Source organism: Cygnus olor, chromosome 8, assembly GCF_009769625.2.
Source record: "Cygnus olor isolate bCygOlo1 chromosome 8, bCygOlo1.pri.v2, whole genome shotgun sequence".
NCBI lineage: Eukaryota > Metazoa > Chordata > Aves > Anseriformes > Anatidae > Cygnus > Cygnus olor.
The window spans coordinates 28,433,541-28,457,417 of NC_049176.1; the positions used below are offsets into that span (position 1 = coordinate 28,433,541).

Below are 23,877 nucleotides of genomic sequence, written 5' to 3' on the forward strand. Positions count from 1 at the left end.
AGCAGAGATAAAGGCAGGAGGTGGTTTATTATCACAGTAGCTTTCTACCTCCTGATACACCTATGACCATGTATCGACACGTTCTAGTGGAAAACTTTGTGCAATCTGTACCACGTCGTAGCAGCCATCGGTATCACACGTACCTGCTTGGAACTGAGCAAAGGAGAAAAAAAATCTCACTCCGTGCTGCAGGAAAGGGAACAGATGGTGCAAAAATTCACATACACACAAATTCACACTTTTTTTATGACACGAGGTTACTAGCAAGATCCTTCCACGCTTATGCTTAAAAGGATTATGGCTGGAGTGAGTCATTCTAGCCACTAAACTGAGCTGTGGAAGGGCTCCAGCAGGTGAGTAGCAGCGTGGTGGGGACAAGGGGTCAGCAGAGGTCTGCAGCCAAGGACTGAGCACAGAGCACATGGCAGGCACAGATTTTGGCTGGCGTAGCTCCTAGGCTGAGCATTCACTCCAAGACGGCTGGAAATTGAGACCTTTTGGGATACACCTTTCCAGGCGTTGGCTGAGTATGAGCTCTGCCCTTCTCCCCCTGCTCTGGCCTCCCTGCCTGCCCAAAGGGAACGGGGACGAGAGGACAGAGCACCCTTCAGTCCCCCCCCGGCTGCCCCAGTACACAACGCACGCAGAGGGCAGCCCAGCATCTGCAGATGCGCGGTCCCACGTGTTTTCTTGAAGAACGTGCCTGCAGATGGTTCTCTAGAAAGCACTCTCTATAAATAAAACATATTTAATAAACCAAATAAACCAAGCAAAATAAATAAACCGTGCTACTGAGTGACAACTTCCCTTGTAGAAGAATCCGTAAAACACTTGCTGGAGCTTGCAAAGTGCCTTCCTGCAAAATGCTCTGCACAACACAGTATTGTTGCTTAAGCAGCTGAAAGGCGTGCATGTGAGCTCATACATCAAACTCCCAGCTCTGAACCAACACAAACCAAAACAGCCCGAGTTTCAGCTTCGGTCAGTGATGAGTTTTGTAAATGCCGGTGATAACTTATTAGGAAATAATAACAAGTGCTTTATTTCGCAGGCACAACTGCCTGAGTTTCCACTGCTGGAAATCAGCGCAGCACTTGCAGTGTCCCTAACGCTGGGCTGTCCTGCCCTGCTCACCGCCCTGCCCACCGGACTCACTGGACTATCAAGGCGAGGGGAGCAGAGCAGCCCCACGTGCTGAGGGACACATGCCGGGGGCTCGTTTCTGTAGGAAGGTTGGCAGGACTGAAGCCAGACTTGTCAGAGGTGGCTTCCAGAGTCAATTTGTTTTTCTCTGCCCTTTTTTATTCTCTACATAACGCTGAGCATGCAGGAAGAGAAACGAATCCAATTCAGCACCGACTCATCTTTTTCTCAGGACAGAAGCTCCCTTTCATTAAAAAATAAAAAAAAAATCCTCTGTATTTCCATACATGCCGCAATCTGGTAAATTACCAGAATGTATTATTTATATAAAGCCTTCTGCTTTGGAGAGATCCGTAATTGTTGGCTTCCTTGCTATGCACTACAACACAGCTTGCCTTGTTTCACAGCCAGAAGTGCTGCTGCATCTTTTTGTCTTCCTCTCCCCAGTAACTCGGCTATTCTTTTGAGACATACTGTACGTGTCAACAGGTGGGACGGGGTGTTAGGAGGCAGAGGCTGCCGCGTTTCTACAAAGGACCATCTGGGCACGACGTGTGGGCACAGAATGCAGACCCCGCAGCCAGCAGCGCTGCAACATCTGTCTGCCTCCAGCCTGCTCACCTACAGTAAAGGTTACGCACCATCACGATGCCAGCTGTGCCAGGTACTGGCTGTAAAAAAATCATAATAACAGCAACAATGAAAAAAAACACCCTAGACTGTGGGGACTTATTTTTGGCCTCTTTATAGATTTTAAACACACGATAATGTGCTTAATGAGAGCTGAAGTATCCTCCCACCTGCCCCTGCCCAGAGACCTTCCCAGCGCAGACCAAAGGTGCCTGCCCGACGTGCTGCAGGCGCAGGACCCCACTCCACACGACAGCGGTGGATGCGATGTGCCGTGCCTGCATAAAACTTGGCATTAAACAGGCAGCCAAATATTCTTCAGCCAGATTTCCAAATGAAGCAGGAAGCCTAAAAATATTAACATGCTATCAGTCGTGCACTCGCAAACCCACAGAGGAACCCAGAGATAACAATTTCCCCCCTGTTCCTAATGGATTTTTACTATAAATAAACAAAAGCATTCCCACCCCGCACATTCCTGTTCCAAGACTGCTGCCGACTGACATTTCTGATATTCCTCTGAGTAAAGCAGTGCCAAAAATTTCCCTATCTTTAACAGCAACCAAAGCAGCATCTACTGAGGGCTCCTGCAATGCTCACGCTGGTCACAGTGACAAAGCCAAACCCCAAAACTTCCAAACAATTTCTGTGGCTCAGTCCCAGAGCTTCATCTCTCCGGTCTTTCCGAAATAGCACCTTGCTCCCCCCAACAAGCAGACAAGAAACAACATCACCTTTCCCTTTCTGAAGGAAGATGCAAAGCCGTCCAGTCCCTTGGCCAATGTAGCGCACAGCCTGGGGACTTTGGGTCCTTTTCATTTGTTTGAGCACAGTGCTTTTTAATGCATTTTCTTAACACTTTCTGGCTTTTTCAGGGAATACTTGGCAGGACACAGCACCTGGGCAATGGGACCTTCACCTCGGTGCGACCACACTGCAGAGCCACCCAGCATTTTGTGCTCTCTTTTGATCCCCAAGAGCTGGACTTTCTGTCATTTTTTTTACAAAGCTTTTTGATGCCTGCTTGTAAAATCTCTGCCTCTCCTGGCCTCTCCCCTATTCCTCATCCCCACCGAATGACACCGAGGTGCACCCCCACCCTGCGAGGCACTGCTTTCCAGGGCTTTTTTGTACACCAGCCGCTGGTAAACGAGGCTCGAGGCTGGTGTGACAGCCCACTGGCTGTATAATGAGTTCATCCTCCAGCCCCACCGAGAGCGAGGCACTTTCCTGGCCCATCTGTTCGCTCCGCTCCTCTCTGCACGGCGCCACGAGCGCTTGCTCTGAAGAGAGCGGCGAATGCCCGGCGGACCGCTGATGTGCAGCTGTAACACACAGCCGAAAAAAATGGAAAGAGACAGAGCACGGGGGTTACTTCTGAGCCCTTTCTTGAGATTCTTAAACTGACAAAAACCTAAGTGAGGAAGAAAGCCTCCAGAAGCTGTTAGAAAAAATCTAACAGAACAATAGGTCTTCTTCAGTCACCGCTATTTCCTCCACGTTTTCCAGGAGAAATAAAAGCTCCAGGCAAGTCACAGGTCTGTGAACAGAAGCGGTTGGAAAGTCAAAGCGAAGATCTAGAGAGACTGGAACAAGAAATGACACTTCAAGTATCGAGGCACGAAGCATATCCTACCTCGACCAAAACACTGGGACACACGACCTCAAAAAACAAAAGGAAAGGAAAGAAAAAAGAAGCAAAAAAGCTTAGATTCCAGCTTTAAGTATTTTCAGCACCAGGGAAAACTGGTACCTTCTTCAGTTGGAGGGGGGATGAATAAAAAGTGATGGGGGGATGGATGACAGTGGCAAACATCACATTGCAAAGTGCCCTGCCAAAACGCTGTGTGGGGTTTTAAACCCAGCACTGCCCCCCAGGCCTCGCTGCTGCTGGACACGAGCATGGCGCAGGCATCGGTGAGCCCTGTATGCACCGGGGCTGATGCAGGTCAGGAGAACATCCTCACTCGTGTCCGACAGGACTTTTCTACAACAAACTCTCGCAGTCTGGGCTGGGATACGAGCCAACTGCTAGCAGGCAGAGCTTGCTCCAGGTAAATCCTTCCGGAGCTGCCTGTTATCCCACACCACCCTGGTTTTCCTGACACGCACAGCACTGTCTGTGCTGCAAGACCAGACACATCGCAGATGCAATCCAGTATGGAAAATCCTATTTGGTTGTACAAATCCATTCCTGTCTTCTCCCTGACTGTACTAACGTCTGAATTAAACAGTAATACCTCATGACCGGAATCTTTCTTTAATTCATGCTGAAGAGCCCTCACACAGTCTGTGGCACCGAACAAAGCAGTAAATTCACCTCAACATCTTTATGCTTTCCTGCAGTCCTTAAATCATTCATATCCAGACTTCCTGTGAGTTTGGGATTGGACTGAAACGTTTCTAGCCCATAACTTCTCCATTAATGGTTTTGAGGGGTGAACTCGGTAAAGACAATGCTCTGTTCTTTAACCATCAGCAGAAGGAGCTTTGTCCACGCTCCACTGCCCCAGGACGAGCCCTGAGAAGCCCCCAGGCTGCTGGGAGTGAGCTCTCTCTGACCACTGGCAGAAGTCAGGCCCCAAATATATCCAAAGGCAAGAGCCCACGCTGCAAGGAAGGGTTTAGGGTGTTCAAGGTGCACCTGTATGGGCATTAAAAAAATTGTGCAAACTCACAACTGTCATGCAATGCACCTCTATGATTCAAGTCTCCAAATGTGCTTCCCTCTCCCAACTAACGCAGGCATACTCCAAGACTTGATAAAAATTTGAAAGTAAGTTTGAGAACAAGCTCCACTGCATCGTTTGAAGACACTAAGTGGGTAACAGTAGAGCAGCACAGTAGGAAATTAAAGACTTCTCTGCACCAAAGCTAATTTGTGCGACATCTACCAACATTATTTTCATTGAGAAGCAGCACGCCAGGGCTCACAGGTGAAAACCGCTACTGAAGACAGCAAAACCCATTAAAACTACATTAAAGGGATGGGCTTGAACATGCAAAACTCTGTAAAATTCAGAGAAAGACCTTCCTTAGCAAGCACTGCAGACCTCAAAATTCTCATCATTTATTTGAGCCATGTATAACTTGACTCTTTTAGGGCCAGGGGACATTTTGTTGAAAGCACAAGAACGTGCTTTTGAAACAGCAGAATATTGCAAGCAAACATGAGCCTGGTCCAACGGCCGCTGTTAGTATATTGTTTCCTTAGATGCTCCAAATTTGTCTAAGTATTGCTTGAGGCCACTCTTAAATACAGCCCTGTCCTCCTGTGTTCCTACAGGTCTCTCCCTCCTTCTGAAGCTGCTCTGGGATGGCTTGTCCCGCTGCACTGCTCCCCAGCTGTATCCCTCCCAGCTGCTCCCAGCTTCTGCCTCCAGCCTCTGACCTTTCGACAGCTACCTGGGAAATCCCAAATTCACTAAGAGACTTTTTAAAGCAAACAGTATACATATGATTAATTCTTCCTGCAGACCTCAAAAAAAACCTTCCTGATTAACAAAGGTCACTGCATCTCAAAAGTTTACTCCAAACAATCAAACACATTACTACATCCTCTTAAAAAAAATGAAGTAAAAGCAAAACTGGTTTCATTTGAAGAAGATGGATGTGGCTGGAGAAAAGGCAAAAAGCTGGCCAGATATCACCTAGCTGATGGAAGAGCAGTTGCATGCTGACACCACCAGCAACTTGCCCCTGTAAAATGGAGAGGGACAGGGCAGGAGCTCTTGCCACAGCAACCTCCAGGGTTCACCAGTCACAGATTTAAGATTATATATCCTATATGCCTGGGGGTCCTGCTGGAGTCGCTCGGTAACAGGATATTCTCTGTGTGCTTCCAGGCTGCACTTTTCCTTGCTAGATGTCACAACACTTTGCAGAGGTATGACACGATGCTATCTTCACTCTACACCAGGGGAAGTGAGAGGCGGCGATGGGAAGTTATTTTCCCCAGATGAGATATCAGGTCATCAGCGAAGTTAGAGCACGGTCCCTAACGGTCCCTAACCCCTCCAGCATCGCTGCCGCCCTCCGCAGCATCCCGGGGAGGACAAGAGGCAGTGACTCCCCTCGGAGCATGCCAGCACTTCTCAGTGATGACAGCTGGGGACAGTGCCAAACAAAGCACAGCACCTAAAGCCTTCCAGCTGGGCTGGCCCATGGAAATGCCCTGGTGGCACAAGGACCGACCCCCCAGTAGAGCAGCTGCTCCCTAGGCAGGGATGCTCCAGCCCCTGGTCAGCTCTTGCAGCAACCTCCTTAGCAGAGGGAGCATATAAAAATATTAAGAGGAATTAAACCCTCAGTCATCTTCCCTCGTGTTCCCATCATACCTTTCTCTAGTAGGCGGCTGTGATTTTGCTAACCTGACTGATACATAATTCATAACTATTATCCATGCTCAATAATTACAGTGTTAATATTTTGGTAATTTAGAAGTACCCTTCTCAGGCAGAGTTCAGTCTGTACCACTGACTAATGCATTATTTAATCTTTAAGTGTTTATGAACAGAACCGTTCCCTCTCCTCTTTCTTTTCATTCTCAATTCATGCCTTATAAATGTTTTCAGAATGTTGAGGAAAAGAGGAATTTTAAGAGGAAATCGCTAATTTAAGGCCAAATTTAAACACAATGAAATGCATAATGGCCAATCTATCCATCAAAGCCAATTCTACAACACGGATGCACTGAAAGCTTTTCACTTTCCAATCACTAACAGGTAACACTATCAAATTCAGTCCTGCACTCTATTAGAAGTGCAGTAGAAAAGCACTTAGTGTGATACCCACAGACAGCTCACCTACCAGTGCTCATTTGGCTCATAGACCAAATGTATTAATAACGTGACGGCTTCCTTAAACCATGTGTTTTATTGATACACTCAGTAAAGGAAATAAAAATACCTAACCAGAACTTCCCTGGACAAAAAAATAATAATCTAGCTTGTGTTCAGCCAGAGGACCACAAGTTTTCCATAGCTAGCAAGCTGGTTTGTGAAGTACTCGAGGCTGGGTTTCCGTCCTGGCTGCAGAGCCCATCACCTCTGGCTAAACACAGGAACCCCGGCCACTCACTTGCTGCTCCACTCACTGCCTGCTCTTCCTTCTGACCACGTTCATTTCAGGCTTCTCTGTCTGTAGCAGAATTTGTATGTCCTCACCTCCTATCTCCTCGTTTTCCCATCAGTCTCCTAAACACCAAAAACACAGCGTTGGCTGGGCAGCAACGAACTCTTGCCAGCCTTACCTCCTTCAAATGCGGCTTGCTTCCTTGGCCTTCTCCAAGAGAAGGATATGCAGAGACACCAAGCACCTGCGATTGGGTCCAACATTCACGGCCTCTCTGTTCATATTATTGTCAACCTGAAACTTTACATTTTTCTAAGGTTTACTTGCTCTCCAGAGTAAATGTCACTGAGTGACAGCGAGCTGCTGCAGAAAACCTGAAGAGATTGAGCAGAACCACCTACCGCAGGCAGCAGCAGAGCTTACACGAGGGGCTGTAGCAAACACAGAATTTACACACACAGAGACACGGCACGATGGTGACAAGTAGTACAAAGGCTTATTTGATCCAAAGACAGAATGACTGCATTGCTCATGTCAAAAAGGAATCAGTGGAACTACAACAACAGACCATTCTGCATGCTACACACACCACATAAAACACAAAGAATGCTCTTTATGTTTTCTCTGCTTTTTTAGCCTGGTTTCCTGGAAAAATAAAAGAAAAAAAATGAGCCGTGCAATTGTTCTGTCAGTCACTGCTTCCCCAAATAACTTCTGAACCTGTTGGCTGATTGCAGGTTTGACAGATAGGCAGAGGTCTCAAAGGGATTACGTTCCTACCAGATGCGTGAAAATAATAGAGCCTCAAACTAGTGCCTCTCCTCACTCACCTCCCTGCCGCGCCTCCCTCTGCTCCCTACCTTGGAGGCACCAATTAGACCACGAGCCTGAGCAGCTCTGCGGATAAGGGAACGGCGGAGGGAAATACTCACTTAGATCATCAGACAGTACACGCAGGCAGACTAATGTAGTGACTGCTCCAACCACAGGACACACTTAGATGAGGGCTCCTGCCTGCTCTGATCCATCATCTTCCAAGCACAAAATCCAGAGCAGAATCCAAAGACACCTGTGCAGGCGGCCTGAGCAGCTGGCTGGGGCATCTCCCCTGCTTGCTTTGTTCTCAAAACAGAGGTCACCGATGGCATTTGCAAACCCATGTGTGATGTCAGTGGCAATGCCCCAAGGACTGCCCTGTTTCCCCAAGGCACAGCAATAAACAGCATTACCTCCCTCGACCTCCCCCTGCCTGCCCCCTCGGAGCACCCTCTCGCTGCTCCAGCACAGGTACATTCGCTGCTGGCAGCACAAAAAAAGAGGAGCATCGCCTGGCAAAGAGCAAGGTTTCTATTCACTTTTAAGGGGACGCGTATGACAGGGAAGCTACAGGACTCTCACTAATAGCCAATGCTGCTAATTAAAACTGTTTCGGAAGGTCTGCAGCTAGCGTATAAATCACCCCACTATGCGCTATAAATAAGAGGCAGATACTGAATTGAATAGTTCCCATTTGTCAACTGAATGAAGAGATTTGATTGTGCCTTTTTGAATAATAAATCCAGACATACCTAGCAGGGCACGGAGAGGTGCTAGAATTGTCTCTTTTATCAAACAACAATGATTATATTATAGGGTATGCATTATGGGGGATCATCCATTTCTCTTGTTTTCTCATTTATTGCTGACATCCTCCCTCCCAGACGAAACGTTTGGCTCCTTGCACAATGTGTTCATTTGAAGGTCTCAGAGGCGAGGCAGGCGCGTACGCTACCAAGTAGGCTGATGCGATGTGCACCTACCAGGATGTATCACAGAGCAAAAGAAAGATCTGTAGGACAACTGAGCTGTGAACACCTAAATACATTAATTTCCTACCTAACCTTGTTCTATGGCATTTCCAAGGGGCTCTCAACATGCACCAGGTCTCAAACAGAGGAGAGTCGCATGGTTCTCACTGGCAATCAATGCCTGTTAACACAAAGCACCACTGAGACACAGAGCTGAATTTCTTAGGATCATCTCCTAACATCATTAAGCAACAGAACCTCCCAAACGGCAGCCACACAAGCAACAAATTTGCACCTTTATTAATAAAAAAAGTAAAATTACCTCGCTCCTGTGCAGAAAGCTCTTTTCAACCATGAACACTAGATCCCGCTCACGGCCACCATGTCTCTCTCGCTGTAAAAAACAAACAAATGGGCACCAATTAGGAAATGGCATTTATTAATTCTCAGTTCAAAGTAGCTTCAAATCTTGCACACACACTCATAAAAAAGAAGATTTAGGATTCCCTGTCACACGGAAGGCTGCAGAAGGTTAATTGAGTTCACTGTAGAGGTATCATTACCTCTATAACACACCTATGGAAAAAAGCACTGCAGTCGCGTTATGGAGATAGATTTATTTGAAGCCTTTAAAACTATTTGTTAAATTTCTGCCCTCTGACAGGATGATGAGTCCTCTTGCTTTGCCCCCCAAATCCTCCACAGCTGAACAGCAACTCTTCATGGCCCCAGATAAAGACACCGCTGCAAACTCTGATCTTTCCTGAGGTTTGTATTGGATGTGAAAGGGCTGAGCTGGTTGTGACACTGCAGCACCAGCCAGCTGCAGTAGCAACGTGGCAGCGACCGCTGACGGTCCTTCCAATACCACCGAGACAAATAGCATCCTCCTCGTGGTCTGCTCCTCATCTGCTCAGGCTAGCGAATCTGCAACCCATGTGTATTTATTTTATCAACAATAATTGTAAATCAGGGTGATTTTATTATTTGGGGGTTATATTTGTCAATAAAAAAAGGAAAAGGCAGTGCTAGGCTGAAAGAATTTGATAGCTACACATTGATTTTGAAATCACAGCCATACTGCCTGGATCCTGAAGTGCTTACCTTGCTGTCTGCCCTCCCCTTGCTCCCCTGATCGCTCGAGTTCCTAAGTTTTAATAATGTTTGAGACGCTTTTATTGAGGCACAAGCTTTCACTTAAAATAACCTTAAGCAACATACATCAAGCTACAGCTAAATAGAGAGCTCTGTCCGCCACCCCAGCAAAAACTTCTGCATTGGAGGAATACGAAGGCACATCATGAGCAGCACTGGGGATGGTCAGAGCACACAGAGGATAAAGCATAATTTTAATAAAATCAGATGATCTGAGCTTGAAATTAAGGTGTTAAAACCCAAGACAAAGAGGATTTCTGATTGGCAGGCAGTGATGTCATACCTGTGCCAACCACAGAGGTAATTCATGTGTCTGCCTTTAAAAAGAAATAATTCCCTCCCTGATACAGCAATAAGACATTGTAGACAGCCCATTTGCTGGGGATTACATGGCACTTCTCAGGTAGTTAAAGTCACTGAGCCTTTTGACCTTGCAGCTCCTAACACTAGTGGAGGTATAATCACATAGGAATGCTCTGCTTGTCATGTGTGTCCTACTGCTTAAATAAAGTCCAGCCACCCAGCAACGTGAGCTGTGGTCCTCCGGCTCACTTCCGATGAATTACGATGAGAAAACAACATGAACGTAATAAACAGCACTATTAATTAGATTATTATATCATTTCAGGGACGGACTACGCAGATTAAGAAACACTAGAGGAAGTGTGTGCCAGGCCAGAATAAATACACTCCTCAGGCCATTGCCTTAAACACAGATATTTCATGCTACCGTAGTGCTTCACAAGACAAGTAAATCTTCGCAAGTTTGTCTTGAAGTCACTAGAACTCATTGTTTTGCCAAAGGAGATCCCAGCTCGTTTACTGTCATAATGTTCAGCTCATAATGAATACCAGGCAAGGTGAAAATTGATATAAAGAGCACTTCTAAGAGCTAAAAAGTTAACATCTAAATTGGAAATCAATATATGTTTTAAGTATTGATCAGCCATACAGAAATCTCCACTCTGCAGAGTGAATACCATTACAGGTTGAGCTAACGTACACTAAACCCACCCTAATTTTAAGATTTATAAAACAAAACACCCCAACCTTATGCTACAAGGAACGATTGCCCAACCCTAGCACAAGCACACATGTCCATGCAGAACAACCAGGAACACGCTAACCCAAACATCTTTGGTGACTTTTTTTTACCGCCTCTTAGTTGTTGAAGTTGTGCTTGCCTCCTGAAAACAGAGCAAAGAGCAGAAGGCAGAAGGAACCACAGCCAAGGAGCACCACAAGCAGCCCCTGAGGAGCACACTCACTGGTACGGGCACAGGAAGGGCAGGTCTACACTGGGTGATGGAGCACATGGTGAAGTCTTCAAGCTTGGGCTGTACGTGGAAGCCCAGATCCCATCTCCACAACACAATGTGCAGCCTTTCTGGTTATTCTGCATGCAGCACTGAGAGGAGGCAGCCATATGGCTTTTGGGAGCAAAGTCAGTACCTCGACAGCACTCTGCTGAATGGTGGGAATATCCCCTTGGGTCAGCACTAGGTGAAGAGCAGCTGCAGAGCACGTCATCACATGCTGTATAACTGCTCAGAAAAAGCTTTTCAGGCTCACTTATGAATGAAATAGCAGTGAAAAACAAGTGTCCTATTGTCTGAGTCCTCCAGCATGCAAAGAAATGGGAATTTCCTTGCACCACATCAAAGAAACACTTGACCCTATGTGATTAATTCCTCCTCCTAATTATTACACCCTGAAAGGCCTGATTTCTGGTGTTCTCAGGTAAAAAGGGGCAAGAGTATCTCAGGAAAGGTTAGAAAAAACTGTACGTCTCTATAAATATTTGTTGGTCTGCATTCCTTTAACTTTGCATGATTAAATACAGCCTGCTTCTGTTCTTCCACTTTATCCTCCGGGGAAATTTATTATCAAAATTATTGTACAGCATTCATTACTCTAGCCTCATTTAAAACCTTGCCCTACTTATTATTTAGGCTTCAAAAAATGTTGCTTTGTATAGTATTTCCTATAATAGTCTCAATCATTACATTTAAAAGATTGCTGTAAGGCAGCTTAGCCTGCATTAGAGAAAAATAAAGTGGAATTCCATAGTTAAGTGTTACACTTCTTATTCAGCTTTTGTTTCCCAAATCATAACAATGCAACCTTTCAATTCCTTAAATGGCTCTCCCTGCTAATTACCAACATCCAGGGCTTCAGTTCCTTGCTTTGAAAGGGACATCTAGTGGCTCTTATCTGGCTTTAAAAGGTGTTAGGGAAAAGGAAAGGGGAAGGGAAGGGATGGCAAGGCAAGGCAAGGCAATTCTGCACCAATTCAGAGGTGCAGAGGTTTTTTAAATCCGTGGTACAGGGAACACTCAGTTGAAACAGTCAGACCAGCAGGCAAAGCAAACAAATAATATATTTGTAATTCCTATTCAAAATATCTGTGTAGAACAAAGACACAGACACATCTTTTTAAAATAAATGAGATATAGTATCTAAAAGGAGAGAGAAAAGCTAACTTAAATCCCAGGGGTAATTTGGGATATTATTCGTACTGGTACGTGAAGCCTCTGAATTTGGGTTCCCTCACTGGTGGGACTACCCTGAAACAAAGAGCCATTGCTGGTTTCAGATAATACCATGTATGTGTTTGTCTCACCCTCCTGTACTTCTGAAAAAGGATCATTAATCGGAGTCTGAAGCCACCAGTACAGTTTTTTCTTGAAACGCAGACCCTCATGGGGAGGTTATCAGTGAAAGGAACAGGTCATAACTTATCCCATTAACAGCCCCAACAAGACCTTCTCCTACAGGGACTGCAACTCTGAAGGGTGTGCTTTGTTTCTTGTTTCACTATAGTGAATTCAAGCAGAAACCACAAGATAGGTAAACACCATCCATTAACACTGAATATTTTTTGGATGTTGTGTCATATATTTACCAGCTTGTTTAGGTCATTCTGAGCTTCCTCACTGTCTTCCCTGGACTTGACCGACCTCACTGGATCTGCCCACAGATCCAGCTACCTTTCCACCTCTTCTCCACCCCAGACCAAAGACCTGATACAGGATTTAGGAACACACGAGGAACCTCTGGTTTAACCCTGTGCCATGTGAAAATTACCCAGTTATACCTATCTTTGTTTCACTTTTTGATTCACTACTATACTTTTTCCCTTTCACCTACCTGCCTTGTATTTTTGACTGCTTTCTGTGAGAGGCCTTACAAAAGACCTTTCAATATCACAAATAAGTGAGATAAACCAGTTCCTCTCTCTTCGTTTCTTATTGACAAGTTCAAAGACTTCTAAGAGATTAAGAGTGAAAGCCTGTAAGTGACCTGCTGGGTCATCAAGTCTAGTCTTTCCCTATCACTTCCAGCCATATCCTACACTACCTTTCTACTGGATAAGCCTGATCTTATCAACACCTCCCAAATGTTTTCTTTTTTCTTATCATTTCAACCAGTTCACCAGGTACAAATGAAAGGCTTAGTGGTCTGTAACTCCCTGGATCATTTTCTTCCCAGTGTCACAAGAAGGCATTTTGTTCTTTCTATCCATCGAGCAGACACTGCTCATCGCCCGCAGGAAGGGGAAGAAAAAGAGGTCAGTCTTGGTGGAAGGAAGAGAAGGGAACAGGACAGTGGAGCTGATATCCATACAAGATGTACTGTGAACTCCAGCACATGCAGCTCACAGACAAACCAGTGAAACAATGAAAATTCCTATTTTATGAGAGAGAGGTTACGGTAGGGATCAGTGTTTTCCTTGGTTATTACTTTATCACTACACTTAACATATAAAAAAACATTATTTTTTACTGCTAATTGAATGGATTCAGAGTTAATAATGAAAGATATGCAACATCCTGCTATTTGCCATGCACAAAATACACTTTTTTCATGAGTCCCCAGCAGTGGCTGTTTCCGATCTGTCGTGGTGAGTGTCTGTGTGCTTCCTGTGACTGGAGGGACTGTGCTCATTAGCTGTGCCGTGCTCGAGAGGGGCAAATTACCGCACACAAGCCTCGCAGCCGGCCCAACACCCAGCTCTGTACGCCCGCAGCTGCTCAGCGCGTGCAGATGCACATTGGTAATCTCGCTGCCTTTCAACAAAACATGTCAGGAAAATCTGTAATGCTAACATATACCTACAACCGTAAAAGGGTTTTTCACAAGAGGAAAATATTTTGTGCATTCTTTCCCCAGCAGCCATTTTAAGTGCATAAAAAGCTTCAGACATGTAGCCCTGCTGCAAAGAGCAGCAGAGATCTCCCCCAAAGGGGACACAGCTCTGGCTCAGGGCCAGAAGAGGTCAAACATCACCACAGTGCTACGGTCATGGGCAATTTCTGGCAAGCCTGAGCCATGGCCCATTAACCCACGTGTTATGCAAACACACCAGGTTATATTGCTCACACGAGAGGGAGCAGCTTGCCACCCTCTCCAGGTCCCTAACAGCCCCAAACCTCTTCCTACACCCAGCAAACACTCTAGTATGACACAAGTTCACCTTCAAAGGTTGACCCACAAAACATTTTGGTGCAACCAAGACATCTCCCCAGGCCAGGTCCCTACAGAAACCTCCAGAATGTGCTGGGGTGACGAAGGGCTCAAAGCAGGCAGCGGAGCGTGCTTGCTCCCACAAGGCAGGAGGGGAAACCTCAGCAGACCCTCAACACTGCAGCTGTCTTGGACAGGAGGGGGAAGGAAGAAAATTTGTTTTGTTTTCTTATAGTGATGAATTAATTTTATAATTTGCAAGGATATCTTTTCCGTTTTGAGAAAAAAAAAGGTATTCTGTTTGTTTTCTGCAATAAATCAGCATCATCCTCTATTTTATGAACCAATACTATCTATACTTAGATATTCAGAAATATAGCTAATCCCTTACATGAGTATTTAACAAAAAAATATTAGCTTGAAAAAATACAAAAAAATATTACCTACGTTTGCACCTCACCACAAATCCCAGAAGGGGAGATAACAGCTGCCAGGTGAAAAACACAAGGCAAGCTGGTGTTTTGGAATTGCTATCAAGCCCGACTCTTTCTCACACGGATGCACAGGCTCAGTGTGGCCCCCCCATCAGCTATCTCATTTTCGGCCCCGTCCTCATCCCATTGAGAAGGGGGAGTGAGAGGGTCTGGGTGGATGCGGGGCAGCCAGCCAAGGCAACCCCAAAAGGATGTTTTAGTTGCTTCCACACCAGCGTCCCCCTGAGAGCTAAGTGCATCATACTGGACCTGCAGACAGTGTCTGAATGACAAGACGTTGTCCATAGGCAGGGACAAAGAAGGGACCACTGGATCCTGAAGCCACCATCATCACCGAGCTCACAGCGTCTGGCACTGGCTAGCCCAGAAGAGGGCAAAGTTGATCCCAGCATGACAGCCTTTCTGTCAATCCAGCCTCTATCATTTATTTAAGTGTTCTTCCAATCTTCCAGGCTGTGGCTCATATATTTATCATCTTAAATTCTTTATGAGCAGCAGGATTAACACCTCTTTCATCAAGCTGGAAGCAAGGCTGATCCTGACTAGTTTTGATCTTTTCCAGGGACCCGAAAGCTTTCAATAGGTGTTACATTCCGAGCTGTGATTTTCCTCAGAGAGATAGCTGCAGCTTTTCCCATAGTACAGCATACAACGTGAACATGTTTGTAACCCACCGCTTCTGCGAGAGGGCCTTAACGCTCCATCCGCTCCCCGACCCCAAAAAATAGATGACTTTCCATCATCAGAAAGAGAAAGTGGCACAGAGAGGATAGCTGGGGGATCACCAGCCGGTTGTCAGAACATGTCTGACACAAATCACACCCCTCCTCATACACCACAAACCAAAGAAGTTGCCCGATTGACACGAGTCTTTTCTGTTTGGAGTGCCCAAAAGAACCAATTTTAAGCATTTTAAGCAGAAAGGTCCAGGTCCTTAAGTCAAAGAAACACCTCTCTTCTGTGGGCCCTGCTACTGGTTGTACAGGAGGTCACCCAGCAAGGCAAGGTGGTCAGATCATCAAACGCCTTGTGGCTGAGGAGAAAGAAGAACGGTTCCCAACATCCCACTTGGAGTACCAAGCATGAGCAGGCCACGGCTGCAGACTTCACCTCCCATGTCAGATCTTCTCTCTCCAAGGAACATATATCAAATGTGACCCCCCCCCACCCTCCCCGCTGTCTCGCCTGTTATTTGTGCAGACTCCGTTCCATCTCCTGTTCGGTCCCTCCCTGGCACAGATGCATGAGCCCCATGCACCAACAAGGCCTCAAAATGTCCGCCCCCTGTAGTGTGTGGTGCGTTTCAACCCCTGTGTGAGTGCTTGCACTCTGATGAAAATAATGACAACTCATTAGCTCACCATGTCATTTACAGGGGAAAAAAAGGCTGATTTTGACTTCCGTGTAGTTGTGTCTAATTCTCTGTGAAGAATTCACTGCTGTTTTCCCCTCCCAGCCTCTTGTCTGTTAAAAATGAAGGGTGTTGAAGAGGAACATGCAAGGGTCATCTCTCCCCGTGCTTCCGTTCCACAGCCAGTGTTGTAGAACAAATACTGATGAGGATCATGATGATAATGAGGAAAATAATAATGAGCATTGATCTCAATAGAGATGCTCCTCTGTTCTACCAGGCCACTGAGATGAGAATCAGGAATCCCCTGACATAAAGGATGTGTCACACTGAAGTTTAATTAACAGCAATTCACAACCCAAATGACATATTCCCCCCCTCGCCATCTCAATTTTTATAACCAACTTTTCACAACAAAACTCCAGGGGACATTTGGATATAGAAAAGTGAAATCTTCTGCCCCCACGTACAGCTAGTTACACTGAGGACGGCAGTCAGCCGTGATTCCTCTCTGGTTTTCTATGCTGTAAATCATGAGCAACTTCACCGTAGTCCACTGAGAGACATCAGTACAGATGAGAGGAGAATTAGGTCCAATGTGCTTCAAAAGACATACTCGGCATGTTATTTCACAGCTTTGCGTGCTAATGGCAGCATGTTATCCTCTGATAATGGTGCCATCAGCTTGTGTCAGCTGAGTACATGCCAGTACTTTTCAGCTGTTTCCCTGCTACGGCCAGGAAGAACACTTCGTCCTTCTCCAGCACCGTTTCCCAGCATTTTCCCAACAAAAACAAACTCAGACAGGTGAAACACTCAGGAGAGCCCCATTAGAGAGACAGCATGGGGCCTCGCTGCAGGCTCAGCTCATTTCGGCTCCAAACCATGCTGCTGCGTTGGAGATGGTCTTGCTGCAGGATCCCAAACCCAAGCCCCAGCTGTCTGGTGCCACATAACCACTCAGAAAAACGCATGAAACTACTGATCACCCCCGAAATCATTTTTTTTTTGTATTAGTTTTCAGCCAGATGTGGGTCCCCACAGCCACTCCTGATGGAGCAGGAGACCCAAACCACGAGTGTTGGGCAAGGCAGGACCTCCCTGTTTTTGCAGCAAGCAGGATTTGTACTGGAGTCCATCATGGTGCTGTGACATAAGGAGCACTACAGATTTATAAGGTTGCTCCTAGCTCTTATCAGGATGAGGAGAGAAATCAATGCTCAAGAGAAATTCATGTAGCTGAAAATAATCAAGAAATAACATTCAGGACTGAAATATTTACTTTTTCAGATATGATTTTTGCTACTGATATTTCTGTGATAAAAATATTTTTATCTTGCTTTCAAATGCCAGACATATACAAGTTTTTTCCCAATAAATATAAACATTTTTGATTGACATACTCCTCTAAAACTGCTCATGCAAGATAGCAGGGAGGCAAACTTGGGTTCCTTTACTGTCAAGACCTCAGAGAGATCTTGTTTACAAACATGCAGAATTATTTAAAAGACTTTTTTATTTGCCACGTGAAACAGTTGACACATTTTCTGGACTAAGTAGCAGGAAGTAAGGAATACCTAGGGCAATTCCACGCATTTATATTCATTACATATTAACTCATTACATATTGATCGTGAAAGGAATCAATTGTTCCAATTAAATCAATCTCATGCAGGATAAGGTCATAGACTTGTGCTAGTAACTGCAATCAGCCACTTAAGAAGAGAATACCAGCAGAACAGTTCAAAGAGCACACATTCTGTTGATAACATATCCCATAAACATTCCCCATGGAAAAGTTAATGTAAAAAAAAACCAACAACAACAACAACAAAAACAACAAAAAACCCACCAGCTGGATTTGAAATACTTTCAAGGCACTTCCCATGCCATAAGCCAGCCAGCCCTGCTGCCTGTGAGCAGCTTTCCTACAATGAAGAACAGCCCTTTGGGACAGGAGGAGATTCAGCTGATGAAGCAAACACCACGAAGGAGGAGAATGCAAGGATGCACAAATCCAGTCCTGATCCATGGCTGCACCCTGCACGTGTGTAATCAAAAATTAAGGGCAGGAGCCAGCACAAGGTGGGCCAGCAGAAAGGAAGACTTGATCCTAACTTTGGGAGAAAAAAATAAATCAGACTTTCAAAAAAGAAGTGCAAAATAAAAGGCCAAGTTTGTATAAAATTCATGCAAGTAAGTCTTGCAAATCATATCGCAACCAGTGTCTGGTCTGATTCCTAGTTCGCTGTGCTGTCAGACAGCTATCTGTAATCTAATTCAATAGCTTGAAGTGCAGTGCTATTAGAGAATCAAAGCTCCTGTGTCTCAGCTTCAATATCTGTGAAACAGAAGTAATAGTGTTTACCCACCTCACAGAGATAATAGGAGTAGTTCAGTTTGTACAGAAATGTGATCATGTAGAAAGCACTGTGGTATAAAAGTGCTAAATATTATTATTAGGTGTATGTTTTGGTACTCCTAAAAAGCAATTCATTCAAGCTCTTCTATTTCTTTGACACTTGTAACAGGCTTCCAATGTGGCTTAAAACCCCTGCTCAAAAATAAACATCAGAATAATGAGCTTTCCTTATTTAATTCACCAAATCGGCACAATAAGCTCATGTTTAAACAAAAAATGAAAAGGAAACTTGCTGCTGTGCCAGAACAGCAGCACAATCAATTTTAATTAGCATTGCTCATTGTGGGAAATGATAAGGTATCAGTCATAGTAATTGGTGGTGTTGACAATTAGTCAAAGTCATTAACATCTCAAGACCCAGGACAAAAAAAAGCTTGCTGAATTTTAAATATCTGGAGTACGCTTTTTTCAAAATCCTTAATTTTTGCAGTCTGATAACATTGCTTAGATTTATTATTTGCTAGTTTTCCACCGAGCACAAGCGCTGTAATAACACAAGCAGCCCGAATGTCACCGGCGCTTAATCAATACTGAGCGGGGCTCCCCTCGCTGCCCCCCTCCTCCTCCCACCAGTGGACGCGTCCCCGCTGCCCACATTGCTCCTTTGTTTCCATGTCCCTGCTCTGGATGTGCTTCCCAGGCCAGACCCTATCCCAGCAGAGGCATGCGGGTCTGAACGGCTGAGGAATCATTCCCAGCTGGGTGCTGGAGCACTTCCAGACCCGACATGGTCCCACCTGAGAATTTAAGTCCTTATGTACACAGAGCCAAGGCACTGCTGGCACAAGCAGAACCAACCCCTATGTTCACACATTTCCTGGACCACATCTTTTAGTGGCTAACACAAGCAGTTTCTCCTGCCTCTGAGAAGCTCAGGTGCAAGTCAAAATCTACAGCAGACAAAACACAGGGAATTTGAGGGCTTCTGACTGGTCCTGGTGACCTTCCCACACACGTGCCTGCTGTCTGACTTACACAGAGAGAGAATCTGGGCTGGCAACGGAGTGACCGAGCACACCAACCACCTGAGCAAACCAGATAGCCCACCAGTGTGGTGCGGATTTACACTGACACTGACCTAGGTTTGTAACGTTTCAACGACGTAAAAACAAAGGATTTTTGTGTAGGCGACACAACAGTGTGTGTCAACACCAGGTTATTTTACTCACCATCAAAACAGTGAACTTGCACCCTCACTTTTCAGCTGATGATAACAGAGACTCCCACCAGGAAGGTGCCTGAGAGCAGGAGAGGCCCCACCACATCACGGCCTGCTGCACCAGGCAGACTGAGCCCCTCAGTCAGGCTGCAGGACCGCTGACCGCCTCCCCTCGGATAAAGGTACAAGCCATTGAAATCCCTGCCCGTCAGTTGACTTCTGCTTGACGTGTTTCAGTTAAAACACAATATATTCCATCTCCCACACCCTTCTGTACCTTTACTGGAAACAAAGATGTATATAACACCACAATAAGCATCCTTCTGGTGTAAGTAGGTGTTACGGTTTGAAATAGCCGAGGTGACTTACATTACTCATTTGTCCTTTTACTTGCTTTAATGCGTTTATTTGTATGGAAATTAAAGTAGGGTAAAAATATCATCTTTTCCTTGTGCATGCATCCATTACACGGTCATGGCTAATTCTCCTGACCCCGGGCAATCACTGGTCCCAAACATACAGGATCTTTCAGCATAGCAAAATACGAGACTGGCACAAAGGCACAAACGCTGCCTGCCAGATGCTGTGACACCGCTGGGGACCCTGCCAGAGTACAGGGTCTTGCAAGGAACTCCCCCAAACTCAGCTGAGACTCCAAGCAAAGAAGCTCCCGTGTACATTCCCCCCTTGGCCCCAACCCTCAGGCACAAACCTCAACCTCCACAGCCACTGTGTCCAAAAGATAAACACCATTTTCAAGGTCAATTTCCTATGACCAGTTGCTTCATTTCTCATCATTTTCTGTCCAACTTCATAGATTACCACTTACAATTGATTTATTCTTTCCCTTTCTAGCGTTACTTTGCACTTCATTTAAAACTGGGGGGGTGGATTTCTCCTCTGTTCTCTACAACGGCGCTGCCACGAGACGATGAGGCTCAGCTGGGTTTCAATTGACTAAAATGACTGCTCAGTAAAGCAGCATGTTATAAAAGCTAAACCAAATCAAGAGGCATCCACCAACCATTTTCCCCTCTCTTCCCCACTGCTAGAAATATTGTTTTTAGACACAGCGCTCTCGCTCTTTTATGTGGTGGCACTTAGATTGTAAAGAAAATGTTTTAATAGCCTCTAATAGAAAACAAAAGTTGGATTTAGGCCTTTCCAGGGTTTGCGATTCCTTTCGCAGGCCGGTAGCGTGCTCACTTTAGATCAGATTAAAGCTGACAGAGATGAAACTGCGCTGGCCCACATCCTTGGGCTTGCTCCAGGGCCTCTCATCTGCATTTCATCATGATGTGAGCACATGTTCCCATCATTGGTACACTCATCTGCATCACTCTGAATGTTAATCACAGGCTAACCCAATTTCTTCGGCGAATTTATTACTTACTGTTCATTAAAGTTCATAAAACCTAATATGCGCCTGAAATAAGCAGAACAACCTTAACAAGTAGTCCTCAGCCACGCAGCAATTCGGACGCGGCAATGTAAGCCTGGGGAGCTCCTCCTTCAAAGGTGGGTGCCAAAATCTCTCATAAACCTGCTGGGGGATGCGAGGGGGAGAGAGGAGGCCATGAGGTACCGAGGGCTGTAGCAGTCCTACAGAAAACTCTCAAATCGGCATCCTTGCAGGAGCTCAATTATCAAAACAAACAATTTTTTAAGGCTATTTTGTCAGTGGGCGAGCATTGAGGGGGAAGGCAGAAAAACTTCCTTCCTCCCTCCCCCTCAGCCCCTCGCAGAGGCTCACCAGCCTTGCAAAACGCCCAACATCCAGCGTACCCGTGCGTAGAAGCGAGGTGTGGCCCCAAAGGCCTGCAGCATCGGGGCACAAAGGGGAGCAGGACCAAAGGGACAGGAGGAGCTGAGTGGTGGCACTGCAGCTGAGCAGAGCAGGACCAGCACTCCACAGCTCACTAAAGCCATGCGACTGCATCCACCTCGAGTTTTTGGCTCAAGTTTTTGGAAAAATGCACGGAACGTGCATGAAAAGCCCACCGAGTCGTGGATTATCAAAAGTGTGCCTGCCAGCTGATATGAATAAATGACAGAGATTAGCATGCTGCAGCCCGGCCACGTCACAAAGGGGCACGGGGAGAGCTTCGTGCACCACTCTCGCAGGACAGAGGAGAGCCAGCATCCCGTTCCGCGGGGTATTTAAGCACAGAACAAATACTAAACCTTTTCCTGGCATCAGTAAACATGCATTTTCTTGATTATGTCCCCAGCAGTCAGATCTGACAAGTGACACGTTATTGCATTAACCTTTGCAATTCACTAATAATGCACGGCAGGAACGTCACTCAGACAACGCTCACGTGCTTAAAAATAAGCACATGCTTAGCTGCTTTGCTGAGCAGGGCCCGAAGCAGCCACGTTTGTGTCTTTCATACTGGAAGGAGGCAATCTAATGTATTCCAACCGATGGCTAGAGTAAACATTAACATCTACCTCCCATATGAACACTGTGCATCTGAAATTATCTGCATTTCCTACAACAGTTCCTCAAAACCTCAGGAACGCACACGAATACAAGCCTCCCAAATCCCAAGGGTAAACTGCTAAAATTCTCCAAAGGACATTATGATTGAAATATTCAATCAGATGATGCTACCATCAGAATAATGAAGCCTTTGGAGGATTTGCTTCATCAAGTATAAAATAATTTTTAGAGACACTTTAAAGGAAGAAACCATGTCTGCGGGAAGAAAAATGACCGACTTTTTGCCAGAAATAGGATTATTCCATGAGCCAGAAAATGACACCTCTTGGTAGTCCAACATGAGATCTGTTTCTAGGCTAAAATTATACATCACAACATATATAAATATCATTTTTGCACAGCTGTGTAAATGAAAACACATCTGTCGAGCAAAGAAATTACAGATGTTCATTATCCATTCTTCAAAATTTCCATAACCATAGAATGAATCCAGGCTGAAATTAGAAATTTGCTCTCTCCTTTAATTAAATCAATTTGCATTTTTTTTTCAGCTTATTAAATAATAGAAAAGCAGGGAGGCAAGGGTGGGTTTTTGTGATTAAGGCGCTGGACAAAGACCCAGGAGAGCTGAATTCAATCCCTGGTCCTGCCACAGACTTCCTGGGCGACCTTGGGCTTAATCTCCTAGCGCCTCTTTTCCCCACCTGCGAAAGACGGATAATATTGCTCTCTGCCACGCAGTTTTAAGACGAGAGAGAAGGCTCTACTGGACGTAGCACCTAGTGTTTTAGGAATGGAGAATTTCTTTCAATTACAGCAGGGATTTTTCCATAAGGAATGCTTTCTGCTTGCAAAGCTAATCCCAAAGTTGGGGCAGGGCTGAGCCTGGCAGGCCAGGTTTGCAGTATAAAGCATGGCCAAACTTTTAATCGTATCCTGTTTTCTCAGTCCTAATCCCATGTCACAGAGCACAGCACTACGTGGCACTGCGTTTTTGCAAGCAAGGGTGAGGTCCAACCCTGCTGCAGATAATGAGAGTCTAAAACCTGATTTTAATAGGCCCAAAATACAACGCTGGTCTCTGTCAGAACAGTATCACGGGTGAAGCCTGCAGCCGAGCAAACCCAGCAAAGAGAAAACAGAAATTCATCTCAAGAAAAGAGACTAGATCTTAATGGAATTATTTTAGAGCACAATAAAACACCAAGCTGTCTTCATCGCCACTATTACTCTTGCATGGCAAGACGGCAAGCATATCACTTCAAACTGATGGAAAGTAAATGAATATCCTCAAAAGGGAACAGTTAACCATGTAGCACACAGTCCAGCTATCAGGATGGTAAGTTTCCTGGTAGTGTTCATCTTAAAAAACCCTGTGGTTACAAGACACTCTGTGGAATTCATCGTTTTTGATATACATTTCTTTTAATAGAAGCAAAATAGCACGATTTTGAAAGACTATTTCTAGCTACGCTGTTTTAAAGGATTAACAAAACATTATGTACTGGAGCATACATAATGGAATCCGCAAACAGGAATCAGCAAGTAATCTTCTGTCTCCATGTAGACTAATGTGTAATTGCCAGAAGCACCATGGGAATTTCTGCCTTTTGTTAGAGCTTCAGGAGGTGATTGTTGTTGAATTTGACAGAAATACACAACACAATGATCAGTTATAGGCACGAAAGGTAATGGTTACTGTTTAACACAATAACACAACTTTCACAACAGTCGTGAGCTAAAGCCTGCG

General features: G+C 45.3%; 1 protein-coding gene across 6 annotated transcripts in view; it reads right to left on the reverse strand.

Annotated features, from left to right (window-relative positions):
- The window catches only part of DAB1 (DAB adaptor protein 1), a 417,778-nt gene that overhangs the window by 206,131 nt on the left and 187,770 nt on the right, over positions 1–23,877 (reverse strand). For 2 of the 6 annotated variants that reach the window (XM_040565215.1, XM_040565209.1), the window contains exons 1-2: positions 16,111–16,183; positions 8,956–9,027 (exon numbers count right to left, since the gene is read on the reverse strand). The gene's annotated coding sequence lies outside the window, so the exon portion shown is untranslated. Of the gene's footprint in view, positions 1–7,024; positions 7,255–7,778; positions 7,862–8,955; positions 9,028–16,110; positions 16,184–23,877 lie in introns of those variants that run through there. The other 4 variants (XM_040565214.1, XM_040565210.1, XM_040565211.1 and 1 more) reach the window with 3 other exon arrangements.